At 41.7% G+C, this 19,130-nt stretch overlaps 1 protein-coding gene across 6 annotated transcripts in view; it reads left to right on the top strand.

The window, feature by feature from the left end:
* The window catches only part of AKAP1 (A-kinase anchoring protein 1), a 62,507-nt gene that overhangs the window by 1,612 nt on the left and 41,765 nt on the right, over positions 1-19,130 (top strand). The window contains exon 2 of one of the 6 annotated variants that reach the window (XM_039341208.1): positions 5,879-5,938. The exons of 4 other annotated variants lie outside the window; for them this stretch is intronic. The gene's annotated coding sequence lies outside the window, so the exon portion shown is untranslated. Of the gene's footprint in view, positions 1-5,878; positions 6,000-19,130 lie in introns of those variants that run through there. One more of the 6 variants, XM_039341225.1, reaches the window with a different exon arrangement.

Below are 19,130 nucleotides of genomic sequence, written 5' to 3'. Positions count from 1 at the left end.
TATCTGGATGTAAAGTATCTCCACTTGGGAAGAAAGGCACGTGGGCATGGCTGTGTTTTGAAGTGGGTCTAGTGCAAGAGTTCATGAGAGGTGTGCTAATTTATCTGGAGTAAAAGCCACTCCCTGGTTTGTTCTTTCAGTGTATCAGGTATGGGCTAGAACTGCATTTGAAAGGTACCCAGATGCTTGCAGGCTGCTTATTCATGTCTGAAATGTATAATTTGGGGGAGCATGTGCTTGGATTGATGTCCCTGCAACCCCCCCCCCAGGTTCTTTTTCAACTAATGTTGCCAGCTCCCAACTGCAGTTAAATTGCCTTTTGCCCCCATCTTAAAGCCACAGGGCACCTCTGCAGCGAGAAAGCTAAAACTTCCTTGCAACAAGGTCACACACCACCTTGTTGGGTTTCTCTTTCAAGAGGATCTGGTGCCTGGCCTTCCGGCGACTAGAAAGAGGCGGGTCCTGGGTCCTCCAGCGAGGCCTAGTTTGCTAGGTGGGTAGAGGTCACCCTCCTCCACGCCTGCCTCTTTTGCTAGAGCAAGCCTGGGATTGAGAAAGGAGAGCCCATCTGTCTGTTTTGCCATGTGCCTGCTTCATCTTGCAAGGGCACGGCGGTGACATGAAGGCATGGGGGGGGAGGGAGGGACCTTGGTCCCCCCTCCTCTCGTTTAAATGAACTCTTAGCAAAGAACAGTTGCATTTGGCAGATTTGATTAAGCCAAGTCTTAACCCATGTGCCCGCTCTCTCCAGTGTGCAAAAAGAGCAAGGTTCCTTTAAGACACTTCTGACAACGTTTGAAGGACTGTGCTAAGTACAGTAATAATGCTTTGGTATGCCTCCCCCAACCTCCAGGTGTGTTCAGTGTGCACATTTTAATCACCTCCTAGTAGGCACAGCTCAATGGTGGTTATTTGTTTTCCCAGGCTTTATGGAGAATAATGCCATCAGAGAAGGAAATTCTGGGTGTTGATTCGCCTGCTAAATTTATATATTCTGCTAATCTAGGTTTTGTGGAGGCATCTGGCGTGTTTCCTGCATTACGTTAGGCGTCAAATCACAGTGGCTAGGTTCATATACTGTATTAAACCAAAATAAACCACATTGTGTTTTAGTAGTATGTGTGAAACAAGCTTCTGTGCTAAACTTAGCATGTATGCTTAACAATGCAACATGTTTATTTTATTATGTCCATAGTATATGCTTCACATCAATCCTGTTGAGTTGACTTGATTGAAAGATAGTTACTGGCCCAAAGGAATCTGTATTTCAGAATTCAGTTGGCCAGGGTCAACTCCACACTGTAACCACTATTCTAGACATCCGAGAGACAGACTGTCTGAAAGACAATTGCTCTTACACGGTGAATATTCAAAGTTTTTCTGCTCTCTAATTCTCCACCTATCCGCACACATTTAATGTAACTGACTGCTATTCCCATTTTACAGATTGTGGGAGAAGAATTCAGGTCAGCCCATATAAAGTTAGTAGGCAAACTTTGATTGTTACAACAGAGTAGTATATTTGACTTATTATTTTATGCTATAAATTATTCCATTTTACAGACGGAGGACAAAATTATTAAATTTTTCAGACTGAAGTTGCATTTAAGACAGATAACCAGGAAGGACATAGTTGTTTCAGGATTTGGATAGTGGTTTCTCAACCGCATTTTAGCTATTGGTTTCTACAAGCACGGTACTGTTTAAAGTGCTCCAGGATTTTCAAAGCAATAGGTTAGTGATGGTGAACTTTTTAGAGCCAAGTGCCCAAACTGCAATCCAAAACCCACTTATGCATCATAGGGTGCTGGGTGGGTGTGGCCCATTGGGTGAGTGTGGCCAATTGGGTGGGCGTGGCTACGGTGGTAACGGCAGACTGGGTGGGACTAAAAAGTTCAATCAATTCCAACTTTGCAAGATCTTTTTTTTCCCATGAAAAGTTGAAATTGACTGATTGATTGAACCTTTTTTTTTCTTGCACACGGCAGCAGAGAGGGCTCAGTGCCGCCTTTGGCACCCATGCCATAGGTTCTCCACCATTGCAGTAGGTTGTGTTGTATAGATTTTTGAAGCTTTCTTCCTTCAATCTGGGTCAAAACATTATGTCACTGTCCCGTTGTAGCTTCACAAATATTCTGTAGAAATATCAGGCTTAATTGTTGGACCCAAAGTGACTTATTTAGCCAGTTAAGGATTTGAACATGGGTCTCCAATCTGAGTTATTAATTAATCCACTACACTTCAAATTTGGCAACTTTTAAAACTTGTGGACTTCAACTCCCAGAATCCCTCAGTCACAAGTCTTAAATCTGCCAAGTTTGGAAATCCTTGCACTACAACAGGCATGTCAAACTCGCGATGTCATGCGACGTATCACGACTTTTTCCAGCCATGGGGTGGGCATGGTTTTGGTGTGACGCATCCGGCTTGTGGGCTGGCAGTTTGACATGCCTGCACTACAAGATTTCAGTGTCCATTCTCAGGAAAAAAAAGTTTTGAGTTTTTTAATGTAGATTTTATTATTTATGTTCTGGGTTTAACCTTTGATACAGGTGTATTAGATGATTAAATATATTTGGGAATAATTTTGGTTAGAAGTGGTTGCAAATCTGTGTCTCACATTGTGACTATTGTTGTTTATGTATTACATTTATATCTTGCCTTATGTTTGGGAGCAAAAGGCAGCAAAACTATTTCCCCAACTGGACAGAAACACTTTCATGGGTTTTAATCTTCATTCTTGCTCTGGTGTAAGGATTGTTCAGTTTTCTATGATGTCAGAGCAGCTGACCAATCAGAATTAGAGACACTGTAATGCTGAGAGCTATTTTCTGGGTTGAGCTTGGTCTTGGGATAGGGCTGTCAGATAATGGTTGGGGAGAAAAACCACATTTCCCTATAGTTTTGCATTATAAGACCTTGGTGCTCTTTGAGCTTGGTTGTTTTCTTGCAGACGTTTCATTACCCAACTAGGTAACATCATCAGTGTTAGAAGGAAATAGGGTTTGCTCTCTGTTTACATACAAATGGTTTGCCCTGTCAGTGTTGGTATGTGTTGTTTTCTTTTTTATAATTCTTTGATAAGTCTGTTATGTATTATTTAATTGTTTGTCTGAGTGGGTAGTTCTTTGTTTAGGGTATTGGGTATTTTGTAAATAGGTCTGCCAGTGGGATCAAGAAGCTGGCAGAGACACCCAAGTATGGACCACTCTAACACATTCACATGACTAATTTGCAAGTTATCTTTCTGAGATAGGGAGAAAGTGACTTTGATTCACCTTGGACAAGGGGGTGTGTTTTGTTGAATGCAAAGATATGTGGGAAGTCGTGGCCAATGAACCACATGACTTCCCCTTGGTCCAGACTGTGCAGTCTTGGCTCCCTTCTGCAAAAATGGACTTCCAGTAGCCAAGATAACCATCTGCTCCACCAAACAGTTCTTTTTCCCCTGGAGCAGAGGCTATCAGTAAATAAAAATTACCAGAGTGCTTTAGAGTAGAGCGAGCAGGCCTCTCTCCTCTCTGCAGCTAAGATGGGTGGAAAGTTTATTTTGTAAAACATGATTCGGTACATCTGGGTTCTTGACTGACTCTTGCCCTCATTTGTAATCTTGAGGCTGGATCAAGTTATGTTCTAGTGTGCCAACATGCTGGATTCTGGGACTTGTAGAAAGGAAGTGAATTTCCTGGCCTGGCCTCTTAATTTGCTGCTAAGAAAACTTGGTTTTTATTGGTTATTAACATATCCATACTGCTGCATTCCATCCGGTTCAGAGCGCAGGTAGTCCTCGACTTTACATCCATTTGTTTAGTGACCATTTGAAGTTACACAGTGTTGAAAAAAATGAAGTATGAGCATTTTTACCCTGAGGTAAGCTAAGTGGCCAATGAATTTGACAAGTGAAATAAATAAAAATTTTCACACTTGTAACTGTTGCAGCATCCCCATGGTCATGTGATCAAAATTTGGATGCTCGTGTTTATGACCGTTGCAGTGTCCCGAGGTCATGTGATCACATTTTTTTGCCACCTTCTGACAAGCAAAGTCAAGGGGGAAGCCAGATTCACTTAACCAAGTTATTAACTTAACAACTGCAGTGATTCACTTAATAACTGTGACAAGAAAAGTTATAAAGTGAAGCAAAATTCACTTAACAACTGGGGACTACTTCTAGTGTACAGTATGTTGTAAAAGGAATTAAAATCCAAATAACAACATTGGAATAATAGTGCCATCCATTGGAGCAGGGCCAAACGTGACATCTCAAAATGCTGTACCCTAGATAGAACACGTGGGCAGTCATCCAGAAGAATGGCTGTCTGTTGGTACAGGCCAGGTTCTTCCAAAGGAGATTAAGGCCATTTAGAGAAGGCCTGAATATATTTGTCATTGCAAATGGAGTTCGTTGGACACAGGACTTCAGTTGTCCTCTTTCGATCTTCTGGATAGGCAGATTCTCTTTTTAATTCAGATCTGAATCCCACTCATGACCAGGGGATGGTTGAAACATTACAATGAGCCAGTGTTTTTCAACCTTGGCAGCTTTAAGATGTGTGGACTTCAATTCCCAGAATTCTTCCTCCAGCCATGCTTGTTGAGGAATTCTGGGAGTTAAAGTCCACATGTCTTAAAGTTGCCAAACTTGAGAAACATTGCAGTAAGCCACAGTATAATTTATAGTTTTAGCTACAGTGGGAAGGGCTGAGATCATGATTAAGATTTAGGGCATGAATCAGTCTATTTGGTGCATGTTCTCCTTCCATGCAGAATCCTATATGAGTGATTATGTTGTTTGTTTGTCTGATTAATGCTTCCTCAATTGTACTATTATACAAAAGTTAGGTTTTATGCAACGTGCTTCCCGCAGTATGCTAGACTGAAGGTTATACAATATGCTTGTCCACTGTTAACATTACTGTGGTTTTACACAACCAGATTTTTTTGGCTTCCCACAATATGCAGAATCTTAAAATAGCCACGTGGACTAAGTTTGCACAGCACAGGCATTTTGTGGTTATACCATAATGTGGTTTGTTCCATTTGAGTCTACCATGTTGTATGAACTTGACCAGGCCTAATTTCTACGGTTAACTGTAGTTAAGGAAATCGTGGTATGGTATGAAAATGTAAATTTGGTTTGCATTAGTTTTTAATCTATTATGATCCCCACAGATAAAGCTCAGCCCCTTCCTGTGCCAGCTTCCTAATGCAAGAAAGCATATAAAAGTTCTAAATGCTTTAATCAGTTTATCTGTTACTTACTACTCATGATTTTTTTTTGGCAATGTTAACTGCCTTGTTTTTTTGCACTGGAAGGGAAAGAGAAATAAAATCTCTATAGTGTGGTCCAAAGTTATATTTTGGGGGGGGGGGGTCCTTAAAGCCGAATGCCAGATTTTTGGCAAGTTAGTGAAGAAAGGGGGGGAGTGAATTCCCTCCCCCCAAACTCTATTCCAGAATATTTTCCATTACATTTTTCAACTGGATGTTCTCCCTTTTAGAAATACACAATTTTGTAAGACATAGTTTAACCGGATGTATGCACTGCTATGCAAAATAGATAAGTAGAGGCTTTCGAAACTAGAAATACAGTGTACAAACTTTTTTCAAGCGAGTCTTTCTAGGAATCAACCAGAAAAATGCAGTACATAGATTTTTAGGCATGCTCAATACACAAGCAGTATCTCTGGTTTTACATTTGACTTTGAGAAAAAAAAAAACATGTCTAGTTGATAAGTCTAAAATTACTTATAGTTATTTCAGAAAACAATAGTTTCCAAACTTTGAATTGTTTTAGTATATAAATAATCCACCTTGTCATCACAATTCTATATTTATTTAATTTATTTATATTCTGTCTTTTTACAAATAACTCAAGATGGTGAACAGGTCCACACACTTCCTCCTCCTATTTTCCCCATAACAACAATCCTGTGAGGTGAGTTGGGCTGAGACAGACTGACTGGTCCAGGGTCACCCAGCCGGCTTTCATGGCTAAGGTAGGACTAGAACTCGGGATCAGCTTTCTAGCCTAATATCTTAACCACTAAACCAAACTGACTGTCTTAAACATTATATTAAACATACAAGTTTAATTTGAGTAGGAGGCATAACTCTTTAATCTTGATATGCCCTCACATACTAGTTTGTAATATTATATATATGAAGTTTTTTTAATGATCAAAATGTTCAGTTCAGCTAGTTTTGACTGTCAGTAAAATCTATGATGTGTTGATTTTGTTTAGTTTTAATTTGCAAGTAGCACAGGCTGATTGGATCTTATCTGATTTTTCAAACAGCGGGAAGCTCTTCAAAATTTTGAAGAGAATCCTCTTCCAGCAAACATTTGATCCTTAATGGATAATGCCAAGCCGCCGTTTTTATTCGATTCGGTTTATCGACTTATAAAAAATGTTCATCGTAAACAGCCTTGAATTCTGAAACGGGACATCATGTAAATGACTATATGTATAACCTGCTGAGGTTAACACTTTCTTATGCTTGGCTTTGTAGAAGCTTAATAAATATCCATTTTCTCCCTAATGTCTTCCGAGGAAAGGGAGTTTGACTACAGTTCCCATTTTCTCCAACTGGCTAATACTAGGTGTATATGTGACAACACATGGCAGAGCTTTATGGTTTCCAGCCTGGTGAAGTTGTGTGTCTTTATTGGTGATGTAAGGTTTAGGATTATAATAAAGAGGAATGAGGTCAAGCAAATCACTATTGTCCAGAAAAGTTGATGAGGTGTTTTTAGGTGTTTGAAGGCTCAGCTTTTTGTGGTGCTGACAGCTTAGCAAACTTGCCTTATTTTATTTCTGCACAGGGCTTAGAGGCCACTCCAGTGACCTTGGAGTGGTGTACAACTCCCACATATACCGTATAATTTGGATTAAAATAAATACTAGGTGGTGCGGTGGCTCAGTGGTTAAGGCACTGGGCTTTCGTTGGCTGGAAAGCTGACAGCCCAGGTTTGAGACCCAAGCGTCTTACAACAGGGTGAGCGCCCGTTCCTCACCACAGCTCCTGCCAACTTAGGAGTTCGAAAGCATGCAGATGTGAGTAGATAAATAGGTACCACTTTGGTGGGAAGGGAACAGTGTTCCATGACGTCATGCTAGCCACATGACTGCGGAAATGTCTTCAGACAGCGGTGGCTCAGTGGCCTTGAAACAGAGATAAGCAACGAGTAGCAGATTAAAATCTGCCAGGGCTCATACCTTTTTTTTTTAAATCTTTAAAACAAATACATGTAATCCTTGACTTATAACCATTCTTTTAACGATGGTTCCAAGTTGTAACAGTGCAGGCCACTTTAGCTGACTGTGTTCAACAGGTCAGCGGTTCAAATCTCATCGGCTCAAGGTTGACTCAGCCTTCCATCCTTCCGAGGTAGGTAAACTGAGGACCCAGATTGTTGGGGGCAATGTAAATATATACATACATTGCTTACTGGTGTACACCGCTTAGAGAGTGCTTGCACTTAAAGCGGTATATAAGTCTCATAAATAAATAAATAAATAAATAAATAAATAAATACCTAGAGAAAGCAAATGTAGGGATAGTCCTCAAATTACAATCGGTTGTTTAGTGACTGAAACCCCCCAAAATGTATTAATGATGTGGTTCCTAAGTTCCAGTGGCTGGTTGTTCATATGCACACATGCACACGCAGTCACATAACTATATTTTAGGTACTTGGCGACCATCCCTGATTTACAACACTTTGCAGCATCCTACAGTCGCATGACTACAATTTATAATATGTTTAACGAAAACTGGTGTTTACATCCGGTTTTCTGCAAAAATGCCCAATGGCAAACAATAGGTTTGTTTAATGACTGTGGATTCACTTAATTATAGTGATTTGTTTAATAACTGCTGTTAAAAAAAGTCATAAAATTAGATCAGTTGTGCTTTACGGCTATTATGACTTAAAACCATAACGGGCAGACTCCATCATGGTTGTAAGCTGAGGACTTCCTATAGTGATGCAGACATGCAAACTGCATCCTATTAAATCTGGCCAGCTCCTTGGGTTGTCTAAAAATATTACTGTGGTCCATGTCCAACAGATCTGCCCATGCTTTAAATAAAGGTAAAAGTAAAAGCTTCCCCTGTCCAGTTGTGTCTGACTCTAAGGGGGCGGTGCTTATCTCGTTTCTTCGCCAAGAGAGCCAGTGGTGTCCGAAGACGTTTTCCATGGTCCTGTGGCCAGCATAGCTATATGCCAAGACGTTCGGAAGACTGTTACTTTCCCATGAAGTGGTACCTATTTATCTACTTGCGTTTGCATGCTTTTAAACTGTTAGATGAGCAGGAGCTGAAACAACTAACAGGAGCTCACTCCGTGTTGCAATGCTCATATATCAAACCTGGGCTGTCGACTTTCCAGCTGACAAGCCCACCATCTTAACTGCTGAGCTATCACACCCCATGCTTTAAATAAACTATGGCTTATTGAGGCAAGCCAGTTGCCTACATTTTTGCGATACATTGCATCATAAGCTATCTCCCTCACTGAGTTTGCAGAGTACCCTGAGCTTCAATGGGGTTAGCTACTTCGTGGCTCAGAGAATTGTGCAAATATGGGTAGCACTAAGCCATGATTAGCCATGATTAGCCAAAGTATAAGCTGTGCAGTGCTAAGACTGTGCTTTGTTGCACAGAGGTATGTGAATCACGGGTATGTGAGCTGCCCTCCACCTCTTTAAAGCAGCTGTATCTCTTTCTAGGATGACGCCTAGTAATGACAGAGGGAAGTCAAAAGTACTATAAAAGACTATGAACTAATATATTTGGATTGCATCGAGTTGCAAACTAGCTAGCTGCATTTTAACAAAGCATGTTTTACAAACTTAGTTGCCAACTGGCATAACTTTTCCAGATTTCAAATTAGTGTTTTTCCAAGTCTTATCTGCAGATAGAAGTTATACTCCTGATCTTGTGCATCTTAAGGACATGCTCTTTCATTCATTGAGTGAAAATACTACTCTTCTGGGCATCAGGCTATTCAGAAAGAAATTTCTGAGTGATATTTTTTTACTTCAGGTCAGAATTTCATGTGGTCTTTATTTTGATTTGTGGTTGCTGTGAGCTCAATTTAGAGAAAAATGGCATGTAGGAGGTTTTATCAAGTTGTTAGCCTTTGCTTAGTTACCTACTAGGTTTCTTACTTGCTGTGGGCATAAATAGATGGCCATTCTTTATAAATCATGTGTACGTTTTTTAGTTGTATCTTTGCTTTCAGCGGAGCCAAGACATGGAGATTGGGGGATACGGCTAGACGTTAATAGGTAACTGTAGCTGTATCTCTACTTATTTCAGTTTATGTAACTTCTATCTCAGTGTTGACTTTAGGCAGTGAATAGCAGTTTAAAAACAATATAATAACTCCCCAATAAACATATAAATAGTAGCAAAGGTTAAAAACTATGCTACAATGCTTTACAAATCTTGCATTGTAAATGGAAAGATTGGATCACAGAGGTACTTTTTCATCGCTGTAAACGATTGCTAAATGAGGCAGTCACTAAATGAGCATTACCTATAGATGGGAGTTACAAGCATGTCTCTCCTGCTGCATCTGTAGTGACGTGTAAACACAATTGGAGTAACGTGGTCCCTCAACTGACCCCTTGTGGAAGCAGCAGCAGATAAGCAAGTTGAACCTGGTATTGAACAGGAGACCACTATGAAATCCCAGTTCTAGACTAGAGTGAAAAACTGGGGGGGGGGGAAATCTCCTGATTTAGTTGAGGCTGCCCAAAAGACCAGATGTTGAGTTCAACCTGAAGGAGAATCCGCCTTTTAAAAATATGGGCATTTGGGACAATACGTAGATAGATGATACAGATTATCCCCGAGTTACGAGTGTTCACTTAGCGCCTGTCCAAAGTTATGCGATAAACGCCTCCTAGTGTTTATGAGCAAGTCCCGAAATTACAAATATTGCAGCACCACGGCAGTCGTTCGCCTTTACGAAGGACTGCAAAGGCCCTGCAACATTCACCCTATTTCCCTCCCCCCTGCTCCCCCTCCCATCCTGCTATGCCAAGCTCACTTTCCTTACAAAAGATCTGTCTCCTCTCTGTTGCGGATTCTTTACTCTTGAGGGAGAGAGAGTCAATGGAAGTTCCTGGGTGCTATAATATCGCGCGAGTTCAGGCACCCATCCTCTTTTGCAGAGAATGGGTGCCTGAACTTGTGCGAGATCACGGAGCCCAGAAACTTTCATTCTCGGCGCAAAAAGTGTTTGCGTTGCCTGTCTCCTGCTCTTCCCCCCCCCCCAAACTCCTTTTCGCCACTGCTGGGACACTTTTCGCTCAGATTGCTCCGTTCCAAACGCCCCATTTGCACACAAACAAAGCTTCCAGTCTCTGTCAGGTCTCTCTCCGGGTGAAAAGTGTTTGAGTGCCTATGGGACGCTTGGAAAGGAGCGAGTCGCTCTGTTTCCAAGCGCCCCATTGGCACGCAGACGAAGCTTCCAGTGTCCGTCTGGGCGAAAAGTGTTTGAGCGCCTATGGGGCACTTGGAAACAGAGCGATTCGCTCCATTTCCAAGTGTCCCATAGGTGCTCACTTTTCGCTCAGTCGGAGACCTGCAGAGACCTGACAGAGAGCTTTGTCTGCAAAAGGATGGGTGCCTGAACTCGCGCGATATTACGACACTCAGGAGCTTCCATTGACTCTCCTTTCCCTCAAAGGCAAAGAAACCGCGGCAGAGAGAAGACAAATCTTTGCAAGGTAAGTGAGTCCAGCGCAGCAAGAAGGCAGGGAGAAGCATGAGGTATCCTGGTGGGACAGGGAGGCCTTTGAGGCCTGTTCCATCACTAGGCCCCCCCCATGGCCTTCCCCACCCTGAGATACCTCATGTGCCCTTAACGAACCACGCATTCAATTAACGAATGTGTAGGCGAAAGCAAGGAGTGATTTTGAGCAAGGTTCGAAATTCACTCCTATGAATCCTCGAGTTACGAATGGAATGGACAGGCTCCATTCCATTTGTAACTCGAGGACTACCTGTATTATAATGTGATAATAAAGGGGTATTTGGACAGAGAAGTTGGTCTTCCTTACCTCTTCTGTATTTCCAATACATTTCATTGCACTTAAAATGTTATTAAATAGGCTATGTAATAAAAATTAAACTGAACGATGCAAACTTGTAGAGAAGGCGGAAAAAAAAGAAATAGAAAACATGAAAAATATCCATCACATAATGATGGATTTTTCACTTTTGGGGAAGGGGGGGAAGGCAGGAGCTTCTGTCCCCCCCCACCCTGTATTTTGTATTTCATCTTTGGGGGGGGGGAATTACAAAAAAGAAAAAAAACCACCACAATTCTTTGCTATCAGAGTAGCATTATTATATTGCATTTATATAAAGTTTTACAGTTCAGTTTTTAAATTAGAAAGGAAACTCTGACCACGTAAAATTATGTGGTTCAGTCCACCAGTACCAAATGCAATTTGTCTATGCACACTCAGTTTGAACGTATAGGTAGAGCTGATGTTATTCGCTTTAATGGGTGTCATTGTAGTAACCCAATTACGTGTTTGTGCATTTAATAGATTGACTTGGTTTCTCCCTGGATGAGTAATACTGTACATATCTCCCAAGAGGCACTTGGCAGAGAAGACCATTCTGTGTGCATCACATGCACAGCCATAATCCAGAGATTAACAGCATGATTGGGTTCACACAACAGTGAGTGTCTGGCTTAGTCTGTTGATTGAACCTAGCATGTATTTCCCATAGTGCAGTGTTTCCCAATCTTGGTAGCTCTAAGGCAGGTGGACTTCAGCTCCCAGAATTCCCCAGCCAGGTGTATGGATTTCAGTTCCCAGAATTACTACAGGAGAAAGCAGACGGAGCTGGAAGGGCGGCGTTAAATAAGTCATCAGCCTAGAATTATTACGTTCCCACAAATGATCTAAATCCAATCCCTCTTGAATTCTGTTGACCCTTATCTGGAGCCAATTTAGTATTGAACTTTAGTCGACTAGATTTTTGTATATAGGCTCGAGCAATAAATCTTCCGACTTTTATTTAAAGTATGATCCTGATTCTTCATACCTGACAATTCCCCAGCCAGATATATGGACTTCAACCACCAGAATTCCCTAGCTGGCGAGGGGAATTCTGGGAGTTGAAGTCCACCCGCCTTAAAGTTGTGAAGGCTGGGAAACACAGCCATAGAGACTGCCCTGTGGGACTTTAATTCTGTTGCTTTGTGGTGATGGGTTGTCCTAGCTGTGGATTAGGGGTGTGGCAACTCAGCACATCAAAAATCAAGGTGTTGTAGACCACCTTGGAATGTCTTTATTTCCAGTGAAAAGGGAATGGGACTGGAAAGGGAATTTTCCCTTGGATTTAAATTAACTTGCTTTTAATTTTTGTGTTTCTCTCCTGCTACACGTCCTAAACTCTATTTGGTGGCAACCAAAAGACATGCTGATTTATTAGTTTTCTTGCTTCCTGCCTCCTCTCCTCTGCCATATTTGTTCATTGCCTGGAGTTCTGTTTATATATTTCAGGGCAAAGTGCATTTGAGGTACAATTGAGTCGTTGGGTAAGCTTTTTATTTATTTATTTTTAAACTGCAGCCTGAGATTCACATCCCGCTTTGCCAAATGAGGGATTTCTATTCAAAACGATACTCAAAGGTTGCATTTGCAAACTTGCTTGGCTGAGAGCCTGAGTAAATATATTTGTAGAATACTTAGAACTGTTAATGATCAATGAAACTGGTTGGCTAAAACTAGCCGTAGTTGAAAGTATCTTAAGATTTACTCACTGTTTAAATGCTAAGGCTGGAGATGGTTGGAAGAAGGTAAAAGTGGTGCACCATTATCTTGTATCTGGGTGAGGAACCATGGCTCTTTTATGACTTGTGGACTTCAACTCCCAGAATTCCTGAGCCAGCATGGTGCACCATTATCCTGCATCAGGGGTGAGGAACCATGGTCCTTTTATGACTTGTGGACTTCAACTGATTGGCTCAGGAATTCTAGGAGTTGAGGTCCACAATCATAAAAGGATCATGGTTCCTCACCCTATCCTATATTGTCCTTTTTGGAGGGAAGGGTCAAATATGGCAATTAGAGAACCTCAGTTTTGGAGATTTGTGGAATGCTCCATTTTTTTCCTGACCACCGTAAACCTTCCAGTGTTTTAGCTTGGTGACTTGTACTGACTACAGGGAGTCCTTGACTTACAACTACAATTGAGCCCAACATTGGCTGAATGAGATATTTGTTGTGTGAGTTTTGCCCCATTATACGACCTTCCTTGCCTCCGTTGTTAAGTGAATCATTGCAGTTAAGTTAGTAACATGGTTAAGTAAATCTGGCTTTCTCATTGCTTGTCAGAAAGTCACAGAATGTGGTCATGTGACCTCAGAACGCTGCAACCATCATAAATATGAGTCAGTTGGCAAGCGTCTAAATTTTGATCATGTGACCATGAGGCTGTTGCAGTGCTCATAAGTGTGAAAAATGGTCCTAAGTCACTTTTTTCAGTGCCGTTCTAACAGTCACTAAATGAACTATTGTAAGTTGAGGATTACTTGTATCTCCCCTGGTTTGAAGTCTTCTTGGAATGGTTCACTCAGGAAGCATACCCAGTTTTTCCTGGAACTGCATATGGAGCCACTTCCAGTTTGGTGGATTTATTTCTAGAAATTATCACCAGCTCCTAGAATTGTATACAGCTAGTCCTTGACTTACGGAGAGATAGATTGGGAAAAACTGTTTCTGGCCAGCTGAATTTACTAATGTTTCTTACAGGATCCAAGATAAGACAATTGAATTTCAGATTTTAAATTGAGCTGCGTTATAGGAGAGTGAGAATCCAAATCCAGGCCTCAAGCTGAACTTTCATTAAGCTGGATTTCTTTTTAGACTTAAATCAAAGTACCCTGTTTTTTTATTCTGAGTAGGCTACCAAGTTGACTTCTCTCTTCCAAAATCACCGGCCTTCTATGTGGGCTTATAAGGCAGCTCCTGTGCCTTTTATCTATTTTTAGCTTGGAAAAAGATTCCTTGCCCCCTCCTTGATTTAGGATTTAAAGCGGCCAGTTCCTGTCCAGTGTGCTTCCTCAATAGGCTGGCTGCCCTGGCCTTATTGCATCTTTCTAATTCTGTTGTGTTGTGCAATTCTGTTGCTATGTTTGGGTGAGAGTTGGAGTGTTTTTTAATTGGGGATCCCATGTAGTTATTTCTTGGTACCCCACAAACTTGCTGGTCCAGCTTTCATTGCTGGAATGGGTGTGTGCTGAGCTTGGCATCAGCTAGAAATTTGGAGAGTTTGTTGTCATGATATGAAAAATGTAAGGAAAAAAAAACGCTCAGCAAGCAATTCTCTACTCAAGGGAAGAAGTAAATTAATTCATTTATACTGCACCATGCTTGGCATTCGATAGTGCACAAATGTAATTTCACTTCGCTAGAACTATCCCTCGTTCTAGCCAGATTATGCATGGATTAAGTTCCTACAGAGTTTGCTTTTTCCTAGTGGCATGTAATTATTGGTGGTCCTCAACTTCCAACCACAACTGAGCTTAAAATTGCACATTGCTAAGCGAGACAGTTGTTAAGTGACAGTTTTACAGTCTTTCTTGCCAAAGTTGTTAAGTGAATCACTGTAGTTGCTAAGTTAGTAACACAGTTGTAAAGTGAATCTGGCTTCCCCATTGACTTCGCTTGACTAAAGGTTGCAAAAGGGGATCACATGACCCCGTCACACCGCAACCGTCATAAATATGAATTGGTTGCCAAGTGTCTGAATTTTGATCATGTGATCAGAGGGATGCTGCAGTGGTTGTAAGTGTTAAAAATGGTCGTGAATCACTTTTTACAGGGCTGCTTTAACTTCAAAGAGTCACTAAATCAGTGTTTCTCAACCTTGACAATTTTAAGGCATGTGGACTTCAACTCCCAGAATTCCACAGCCAGCATTGCTGGCTGTGGAATTCTGGGAGTTGAAGTCCACATGCCTTAAAATTGTCAAGGTTGAGAAACACTGCACTAAATGAATAGTTGTAATTTGAGGACTATCTTGTACCTAATTGTGTAAGTTCTGCAAAAAAAAAAAAAATTAAAACTCAGGTCAGGGTGGATTTTTAAATCCTATTTTTGAAATAAAAGCCAAATAGCAAGGGTGCTTCTTAAGGGAATCCCTCAAGCTTCTGGGTTTGGTTTAACTGGTAAGAGCTTTGGAGGAAGAGTTAAACAATTCAGCTGCAACCTGATTTTCCTCAGAAGAGGAGAGGCCAACAAAGGCCTCTGGCTTTCCTGGGCTCAGATTGCCAAACAGATTCATTTAATCACTAGATTACCTGCCAAAGCATCAGGATTCCAAAAAGTGCTGCCAAAGTGCCGTGCTGTAACTTGCTTGAGAATATTACGCATGTCTGTGAGCTAGTTACAGTAAACAGGACCCTGTTTGTTATCCAGACTTAAGACAGATCTGCCTCCTGGCTGTTCCTTTTCTCAACTTTTTAAGGATGGAGACGTTCTTTATTCTGCTTACTGAAGCTGTCCATTCAGGTAGTCCTCGATTTATGATCACAATTGGGACTGAAACCTCTGTTGTTAAGCAAGGTGGTTGTCAAGTGAATCGAGATCAGTTCTACGACCTTTTTGGCCACAGATGTGAAGTGAATCATCCCAGTTAAAGGAATCATGTGGTCGTTAAATGAATCCAGCTTTTCTCCCCCCCCCCCCATTGACTTTGCTTGTGGAAAGCCACCATCTGGGAAGGTTAAAAATGGAGATCACATGACCTCGAGATGCTGCAACGGTCATAAGTACATCCTGGTTGCCAAGCACCCAAATATTGACCACATGTTCATGAGGATGTTACGATGATCGCAAGTTCAAGGACCAGTTGTAAGTCTTTTTTTTTTTCAGTGCTGTTGTAACTTCAAATGTGGCTGTAAGTCGAGGACTGCCTGTAGTCATTTCAGATGAAGATAGAAAGTTCCAGCTCTGAAAAGTAAGCTTGCTTTGGCATACTCAACAATCCCTATTTATTAGCAAGCAGGATTTCTGCTTTTAGTAAGTGAAGTCCATCTTCTTTCAAGTCAACCTCAGCTCCTGATGGCTTCAAAGAGACATTCCTATGGTTTCTTTGGAAACCATAGGGATGTGACTTTCCATGGTCGTTTCCATGGATGGTTTTATTTTATGGCCCAGTTTAGCCTGCTTTTTTGAGATTTTTTTAGTGGTCTCCCATCCACGTGGTAGCTAGCTTTTGAGATTGGTTGAGAATGGCTAGTTCTGCCACCTGGCAGTGTTCTGTGTATTGTAAGCATATTACAAGCTAATGCAGGTAGTCCTTAATTTACGACTGGTCGTTTAATGACTTTTTGAAGTTACAACAGAGTCAAAAAAGTTACTTCTGTCCCGTCATTGATCTGCTATACTAATCAAAGAGAGAAGCAACCTGGAATTAAGGAGAAACTTCCTAACAGAGAGGACAATTAACCTGTGGAACAGCTTGCCTCCAGGAGTTGTGGGTGCTTCATCACTGGTGGTTTTTAAGAAGAGTCTGGACAACCACTTGTCTGAAATGGTTTAGGGTCTTCTGCTTGAGCAGGGGGCTGGACTAAAAGACCTCCAAGGTCTCTTCCAGCTCTATTCTGATTTTGATGTGATCACAGTTTAGTCATTGGCAACCAGCTTCCATTTATGATGGGGTACAGTATCCCATGGTCATATGGTCAAGCTTTGTTATTTTTGTGCTGTTTTCCCAGAAAAAAAATGCCCATTGGATAAGCTGGATTCAAACTTATGACCATATCTTTGGCTTAACAACTGTGATGACTCAATGACCATCATAAAAACAGTTCATAAAATCGAGTCTTGTCGTGTGGTGACTTGATTTACGATCAAAAGCCAGGGCTCAATTTTCATCATAAATTGAGGGCTACACCTGTGTGGCATATATTTCTGGATAATTGTGCCATTATTACTAGATTGGAGTATCAGATGCCAATTTGTTGTAGCAAATATTTATGTTCTTAATTAAAGTAATAATTGGTATAGGACTAGACATGACTGAACCTCTTCTAATGACATGAATTCATCAGCGTTACTAAACCTCGGCAACTTTAAAATATTTGGACTTCAACTCCCAGAAGTTTCTGGAAGCTCTAGCTAGAGAATTCTGTGAGCTGAAGTACAGACATTTTAAAGTTCCAAGGTTGAAAAAACGCTGCCTTAAGCCACTAATCTACAATCCAGCTAATTGTGGCTTTGCATCACATATGAAAGCAATTTGCACTTCCAAGATTCGTTTTATCTCAGAACAATTTTGTATTCCGCATTTGTTAAATTCACAGAGATAACTTTGCCGCCCAAAGTTACAGTAGAAGATCAGTGGTTTAGAAACTTTTCAGCTTTACAGTTTCTGTGTCTTCCTGTTTCACAGAAAAACTTGGTAGATGCCAATACTGAAAGTTTTAAATAGATAACCCCAGCAGCTAAATTCCTTGCTTTAAACCAGTGGTCCTCAACCTTTTTAATGCCGCTACCCCAACAAGTCGTAAGTCAAGGACTACTCAACCGGTCGTAAGTCGAGGACTACCCAATCGGTCGTAAGTCGAGGACTACCCAACCGGTTGTAAGTGGAGGACTTTCCCTGCCTGGGAGCCACGCATGCATGGTGCTGCCCCCTGCGCCAACCGAGGCGTAGCTGGCAAGCGGCAGAGATGGCGCAGGCCGACCACCGGCTGGGCTACCAGCTGGCCCAGCCCAAGGGAGGTAAGGCACCCCCCGGGCCCCACGCGTGCCAGCAACCCTCCCTGCGCCCGCCGGCCTCCCACCTCCCACCCCTGGCCCTCTATTACTTACATTTTTAGTAGTTGCTCAGCAGGGAGAGGTGGAAGCTTCCAGACAGCTCGCCTTCGCTGCAGACAACTAGCAGCACCATTTGGAGAATGGGACTTTTGGCGGGCTCAGCAGGGCAGAGACAGCCTGGACAATTCCTATTGGCTTTTGAAAGCCAATAGAATTAGACTCTATTCAAGAGAGTCTATTCTATTGGCTTTCAAAAGCCAATAGAATAAAAGGGAGTGGCACAGCTAAGGAAAAGGGGGAAAAAAATGGCGGACTGCGTTGTTTGGCGACCCCCGTGAAATGGTCGTTCGACCCCAAATGGGGTCGCAACCCACATGTTGAGAACCGGTGCTTTAAACATATTTTAGCTTGTGAAGTGTTATTTTTTTAATTTAATTTTTCATTCCATGGTGTCAGTTTGGCATCCTGGGTTCTCTTAAAACAGAGGTTCTCAACCTGTGGGTCGGGACCCCATTTGGGGTCGAACGACCATTTCACGTTGGTCGCCAAACAGGGCTGTCTGCCATTTTTCCCCCTTTTCTTTGGCCACGCCCCTGGCACCCGGTGATGTATAAGTGGTTGGGGGTCACCACAACATGGGGAACTGTATTATGGGGTCGCGGCATTAGAAAGGTTGAGAACCACTGTCTTAAAAAGATCATGAATATTAGGGCCGAGTATGCTTTGAAAATGATGAAGAAAAAAGAGTTTGGATCTAGTGTGAGTGAACTGCTTTCCCACTCTTTCATTAAACCAGCCCAGGTTTGTTCCTGCTCTCATGTTTCCATGAGACCTTGGAAGGGACCTTGGAGGTCTTCCAGTCCAACCCCCTGCTCAAGCAGGAAGATCCTTTGCCATTTCAGACTAATGGTTATCCAATCTCCTCTTAAAACCTCCAGTGTTGGAGCACACACAACTTTTGGAGGCAAGATGATGATAATGATGATGATGATAATAATATAATAATAATAATAATAATAATAGTAGTAGTAGTAGTAGTAGTAGTAGTAGTAATAGTAATAATAGTAATAATACAAAGTCAAAATTGAGAAGACAGCAACAGACAGTAAGTGCCTGCTATGCAAAGAAGCTGAAGAAACAGTGGACCACCTAGTCTGCTGCAAGAAGATCGCACAGACTGACTACAAGCAGCGGCATGACAAAGTAGCAACAATGGTGCATTGGAAGATCTACAAGAAATATCATTTGCCTGTAAGCAAAAACTGGTGGGATCATAAAACAGAGAAAGTCATAGAAAATGATAAAATTAAACTGCTCTGGGACTTC

This window comes from Crotalus tigris, unplaced genomic scaffold (genome assembly GCF_016545835.1).
Source record: "Crotalus tigris isolate CLP2741 ecotype Arizona unplaced genomic scaffold, ASM1654583v1 scf7180000017550.10884619, whole genome shotgun sequence".
NCBI classification, from domain to species: domain Eukaryota; kingdom Metazoa; phylum Chordata; class Lepidosauria; order Squamata; family Viperidae; genus Crotalus; species Crotalus tigris.
The sequence above is the reverse complement of the archived record's forward strand: the minus strand, read 5'-3'. Positions and strand labels throughout refer to the sequence as shown.